We start from the raw sequence: 7,116 nt of genomic DNA, 5'->3' as shown, positions 1-7,116 counted from the left end.
TTCCCGATAACACTATCGGCTCACAATGGGAGGCTCAAACAAAGTACAAGACTTCCAAGCCTCGTGCCTTTGTAAAAAGGGGGGAATTGAAGTTGACGATGATCGGGAAGGACTATGGTGGCCACCCCGGGAGCTCGCACTACATTTTGTCTTTCCTGAACACCAATCCACAACAACTACACCTTTTCTTCATAAAGCTAGGGGCCAAAAGGAAGAAGGGAAGAAAACAACATGAGAGAAAGAGATATCAAACGTGGCTACCAGCTCACAAGGGGAGGCTCAAATAGAGAACAAATTTCCCCAACCCTGTGCCTTCACAAAAAGGGGGGAACCATAGGGGAAGACAATCGAGAAGGACTAGGGTGGACACCCTGGGAACTTACATTGCTTTTTGCCCTTCGAGAAAACTAATACCAAACAATCCCACCTTTTCTCCTTAAATCTAGGGGCCAAAAAGAAGAAGGGAAGAAAACAACATGAAAGAGATATCAAATGTGGCTACCAGCTCATAAGGGGAGGCTCAAATAGAGAACAAGCTTCCCAAACCCTGTGCCTTCGCAAATATGGTGAAACTGCAAGGGACAATGATCGGTAAGGACTAGGGTGGCCACCCCAGGAACTCGCATGGCCTTTTGTCCTTCCTAAACACCAATCCACAACAATCCCATATTTTCTCCATAAAGCTAGGGGGAAAAGGAAGAAGGGAAGAAAATAACACCAAAGAAACAAAAATCCAAAGAAAGGAGAAAGGCTCGACATCATGCCGAGGAGATGTTTCCTAACTAAAAAGAAGGAAAATAGGCACCCAATCGAATCATCCCACATCACACTCTCCCACATGCATTATGGCACAACACCCTTTCTAGCTTAAAACATAACAAACAATAATCAAACAACCAAGAAAATAAATCACAACCTAAACTTGACCTCTAGAAAATATGAGGGCTGCGATGAGACCAGTGTCTGGAGCACATTATTGAGAGGTAAATAACCCCCCAACCTGACACAAGGCTTCAAATGACAAACACGCTAGTAGAAAACCCACACTACTATTGCACCCCTTGGTGTACAAAACACCCAACAACCTTTCTAGTGAGAAAGTCAAGGGGGGTCAAGAATAAAACTCCAAAGAGGAGTTGTCACGGGCTAACACTCAATGCTAGAGAAATCCACGGGCCACAAATACATTGATGGTGCAAGGGCACTAAAGAGAGGGATGTCTGCAAAGTGCACATGACAAAACCAAGAAATGACCAAGCTACACACAAAACCCACAAAGAAACAAAGACACAACCCACTACCTTTTTTCCTTAGAAGGGGAGTGGCTCATGAGAGGATGAGTAATTCCCTTAGCGAAAAATGCATGAGATGAGAATTCCAGCTCATTCCAATTGGTGGGTAAAATTATGATCTTGGTGGAGCTTAGACCTAGGGAGGTGTTTTTCATTACCTGGACACCCAGCCCTTCCATGAGGGCATATCGAGGAATGGTCGAGAGGACTATGGTGTCCAACCCAATGGGTTGAGCTGCACTTCATCCATTTGATATTGACCCCACCCTGAAAATTTCCCCTCATGGAATGTTTAAGGTACCAGGCATGCATGCAATCACTCTCTTGACCCAACCACCAACAAAAGTGCTCATCCAGGAAACACAATAAACCACTGTCACCTTTTCGAGAGAACTCACTATGGAGGCCCACAACCTTGGCCCATGCCTTCCAAAAAATAAAATATCAAGCACCACCACTATGAATGAGTCTAAATTTATCCATCGTCTTGCCCAAGCACCTCAACTGCAGCAACCATGCCCCGCCGAACAGATCATCGTATAGCACTCTTAAGAAAAAGGCTTCTGAAAACCCTACAGAAACACATTGGGGGGAAGAAAAACAAACGATGGGTGGGACAAGCACAAGCATGGTTTGAAATCACACACGAAAAAACAAGCGTGACCTCAAGAAAATAAACAAACAATGTTCCCTCCAAACACCAAACCCTCTCCCCTAGAGACACACCACACGAGCCCACATTGCAATCGAAACCCACCCAACCCGAACCAAAAAAGAAAACCCCTGCTATCAATGATCCCACCACAGGTTCACCTATGGTAACCTTGTTATGACTTATCCTTCCTATAAATGATAAGGTTCAATGAACTTCTCACAACATCGATAGTGGCGAACCACCATTGTCGACGCAATCCGAACACTTCACCAGATCATTCAATAAGTAGCTGCGACAAGTGGTGTGTAAAACGTGCAGGGACATAGTCAACATGAGTTCATGACACACGCTTACTAGGAATTCCTCATTGAAGACCAATAATTGCAATGTTCTATCCCCATCACGATGTAGTTTGAGAATATTTCCCAATCCTCTCAAAATTTGAAGAAAAATGCATTAGCTACATCGTTATAGCACATGTGCAGCCCAAAACATCTAAGGGAATCACATACTTGTTATTGCCTCAAACTTCCATGGCCTAAATGGCCATAGTCCCTCTAAGAAGCTGGCCATGAAGGGGGACCTCCGTGTATCTAGTTAGCAGGTTGAGGTCTCTTTTATTATCAGAATTAACTAGACAAGTCGCTCCACTAGTTAAGAACGGCCATGCACCACCACCCATAGAATCAAGGACGAGATCTCAATCTTTCAACCCTTAATATGTCTGCACCTGGTAAGTTTACCTGTGTTGAGTCAAATTAAGTTGTAGGCTCCACTCCTGGTGGTGCCCTTCCATCAATTCCTTTAAGTTTCAGCCTTGCAACCATACTCCCCCTTGGAACCCAAACACTCTAATTTCTCAGAAGGTGTTGGTGGAGTCCTTAGAGAAACATCTGCCAATCCCTGGTTGGCATCATTTATGGTTGAGATTAGGATGGTATCTGATTGTCTTCGAGCCCCCAACTTTCATTCTTGATTAATGAAAACTTCCCTGGAAAATGATTTCTCATTGGTCCATATTTCATAAACTTAAGAATTTCAGCTTTGACAATGAAATATGAATGCCCCCAAAAGTCCCTATTAATCATTACTCTGATCCCGAAGGCCAACACAATATGATCAAACTCCTATCATGTTATTCCATTCTAATGTATTCAAAGCATAAGCTTGCATTAAACAATCTAAGTATTTCAAGGTAACAATGGCAGAGCCGCGACCCAACCAATTAAGGCCAAGAGCATACCACCGACAAAATGGATGAAAGGGCAGGTGCACACTGAGTAGGCAGACCAGCCTTTACGACCCAAGATCCAACTACAAGTTTTATAACTACAAAAATTTAAATATATGCTTTTGGAGCTAGAATTACCATTACTGATTGCACTAGACTTTCCCTCCAATGGTTCCTCGTTAAGGGATTTAGATTGTACTCATTCCAATTACTAAACTCAATGAGACTAATATCATTATTTATTGTCACTACCTCCCCATGTCAGGATTGGGTTATTTGTGTTCTTGTTGCCTTCCTTGGATGTGGTAGCCATTTCTTAAGCTCCTTCTCCGGAATTGAACCCTAATTCTTCATCCCTCGTCACCACTGTGGTAGGCATGTGGTGAAGTAAAATTATGAATGGGGACACAAAAAATTCCTATAGCTAGATAATGGGTCTATCCACAATCGAAACATTCTATGAAAGATTTTAGTAGGTTAGAACCAATTAAGAGGGCCTACCTCTTCGTATGCTTATCTCATTTTATGATGTCCTTGCTTGCTCGCTACAGCTATCTCTCGTTTCCTTCTTCAAACACCTGACACAAGTAAACAACAACAAACAACAGCCGTGATAATAGAAAAATTGTAATTCAACCTACTTAAAAAGTCAAGAAACATTAAGCCATAAACATGTAAGATGACACATTATGTATGAAATCAATCAATATTTTCATATATATTGAATTAAGAAGAGATTACAACTATTGTCTTGAAATTGTTGTTCTCCTCTGACAAAACCAGATTCCCACACACTTCCTTTAGAATTCCATGATGGCCTCAACAATGATAGTTTTAAGGCTCTTCCCTTTAGGCTTCACACTAAATCAAAATAATACTTCTCATTCACACAACTAGAGAGCTACAACTATGTTTAGCTTGCTATTTACCCCAAACTTAATTAGCACTAGCACACCAACATTAACACTAGCTTGTGCTTGGGAAAAATGGAGGTTTATATAGCATGAATGGATGCAAGATGGAAACTCTTCTCATGGAATAAGGTCTTATCTCTTGAGGTAGTTCCATCCTTATAGGGGAAAGGAGCCCAAACTAACATCTTTGACCCCATCCAGCCAAACCATTTACTAGACATCCGTTACGAAGCTTCTAAAGCTGGAAGCTTCGTCTCCTTATTAAAAAAGTTTCCATAAGAGGATCAGTGCGACTAGAACAAATCTCAATCACTCTAGTCGGTGATAGGGACATTGTTAATCCCTTCATATCAGTGCGAGGATGACAAGGGTCATTAGCTCCAGTCTTGTAAACTGGGAAAAACAGAAGATTTTGGGGAAATTGTGCAAAAGGGAATTGTTCTTCTCATGAAGAGGGACACAATGGGATTTTCTTAAGGAAGGGAAAGCATGTGGGGTTGACTGTAAAGGTCCTCTAGTATCAAGGAATGGGGAGTATAGGGACAGTGATAAAATGTTGTGTAACATATGCCCCTTAAAGTGTGAAGGCCAAGCTAGAGTGAGGGATGAAATGCTTTATGAATAAGTGCGAGGAACCAAAGTTTGTCATTGGAAAACCTACAAGTAAGTACAAATACATATACATAACTGAAAAACTCTGTCAAATGATACTGAATCATGGTATGGGCACAACCATCTAGAGAATGATCATGTAAATGGATCTAGGCATGGGCACAGCCATCCTATAAAGAGTACCATATCAAAACCAAGGTATGGTTACAACCATCCAATAATGAGAAGGATCACATATGATAACTCATGGAATGGTCGCAACCATCCATCTGAAAGAGACATGTATATCAACATATCCATGTCACATCACTTAGCAACCTAGACTTTTGTGATCTGAGCCCAGGGTCTTGCGCTCCAACATGACCCAATAAAAGTACAAATTCTAACATGTGAATAGATGTGTTGACATCAAACATGCTAGAAAGTCACTTGATTACCAGTCAACGATGTAAAATGTTAACAAGTGTGAGAGAAACCACCAATAATGACAATGGTCCTCATGGTACTATTATCACAATCTACAGAATGTGAATAAAGGAACTGAATTTGAACACCCATGAAATCACTTGATCGAAAACCAATGATGTGAACTTGTCGTCGAGTGTGAAGAACTTGTGATTAGGGCATGCAATATCTAAGGTACTAGAAGGGAGTCTCTTGGTCAACTTCTCAGATAATAAGTTGAATTTGATAGGAAGAAACCATGTCAAAGGAGGGCCATAATGTATCACACATCATTGACATGAGGCAAAGGGATGCAAAATGATTTTGGATGATACATAGAATCAGAGGTAACTGTAACTGTAGAAGGACAACTCTTGAACATATTGCTAACACAACTAGAAGTTTGGCAGTGTTTGGAACCATAGGGTTGGTGGTCATGATGAGGTGACAGAGATCAAATGGAAGGAAAAAATGAATGACCTAACCTAGGAAGGTAAATGATACAAAGGAGGATATCCCAACCCAACATGAAGCAGAAAGTGTCATGTTCAAGAGTGAGCTCCTGACACAACTAATTAGATTTCCAAATTTTTCCCCACCACTTTTTGCAGGTACCCCAATTATTTTTTAATTGAAAGCTTCAAGGGGATAACACATGCTTGGACTATAAGTTCATCCTTCGGATAAATCTGACCTAGTAAGTGTAACGAGCACTAGGAAGGAGAAGTTGATGTTTGTCATGGTGACTAATCTGATGTTGGATTTCAGAGATCTGTGGTTTGAGCTTTTTGAATTTTTGACCGGAGAACCCACAGTAATGGAATTTTTACACCAACGTTTCGAATCCCAAATGGGATCATCTTTCTCTTACCCTGATGATGGATCCCATTTGGGATTCGAAACGTTGGTGTAAAAATTCCATTACTGTGGGTTCTCCGGTCAAAAATTCAATAATCTGATGTTGTTGTATGTTTTAATGAGTCCGGAAAAGGTGAAACTCGGTAACTTTTTCATGTATAAAGAGTTTGAAAAAGACATGGAAAAGAAAACTCTACATGGTCCCTTCTTGTACATTTGTGTCTCTCGAGCTCAAAAATGTTGAAGAAGATACTTGAGAGAACCACTTGATGATTTTAGTCAAGGAGTACCTTTTTCATAAATAGTGCATTCCAGCCCAGAAAAGGGGTAAGCATATACTGGGCACATGACATTTCCCAACCGTTAACAAATTTGAAATGACAAGGGCTCGACTATCTTTTCATTTTTAAAGGGTTAGAAAAGAGCTTGAAATCAAACCCCCAATTTTATTTTCTTTTACGAGTCAAAAGGTTAAAATACTCAACAATATTTTCATATGAGTTTTATGAGTCGAGAAAATAGCTGAAACATGACTCAACATCATCATCAAACATCCATCACCTGTCACTGTGCAAAAAGGTAAAGTGCATTATGCCATTCTTGAGGAAAAATAGGTCAAAATATTTAAAAAACCTAATATTTCATGAAAAACTAACTAAAAGTGAGGAAAGGTAAATATTTTTTAAGATTTACTATTTTACCTTGTTGTGAAATACCTTTTACTCACTTTTTCCATAATTTTTCTGGAACAGATAGGGAGAGATCTGGGAGGTCATTGATCGAGCCACCAGTTACAGGTAAGAGCCGAAGCCCTAAGCTTCATTTTCATACCATTTATTCTTGTTTTTAACCATTTTTTGGATTTTTGACGGAGGTTTTGTCAAAAAAATTCACCCTTGGTTAGCGCGACTTCCAAGCATGGAATCGTGCCGACTGAGGGTAATTAAAATGACCTATCATGCTGCCACCACAACTATTTTTAAAACTGGTATGCCAGAGACGTGAGTAGGGAAAAACCCAATTTCCCCTAAAAACCACTGTTGGAATTTGAAATTTATGGGACAAAAATGATTATTGACTTAAATATATGGTTTTTACATGAACAAATGG

The 7,116-nt window shown here is 40.3% G+C and overlaps 1 pseudogene; it reads right to left on the bottom strand.

The window, feature by feature from the left end:
• Positions 1-2,082: 2,082 nt before the first annotated feature.
• LOC149157472 (18S ribosomal RNA) lies at positions 2,083-3,958 on the bottom strand (annotated as a pseudogene).
• Positions 3,959-7,116: the final 3,158 nt, after the last annotated feature.

This window comes from Pinus tabuliformis, chromosome 5_2, assembly GCF_031772625.1.
Source record: "Pinus tabuliformis cultivar Carrire ecotype Pingquan chromosome 5_2, CPIR1, whole genome shotgun sequence".
NCBI lineage: Eukaryota > Viridiplantae > Streptophyta > Pinopsida > Pinales > Pinaceae > Pinus > Pinus tabuliformis.
The sequence above is the reverse complement of the archived record's forward strand: the minus strand, read 5'-3'. Positions and strand labels throughout refer to the sequence as shown.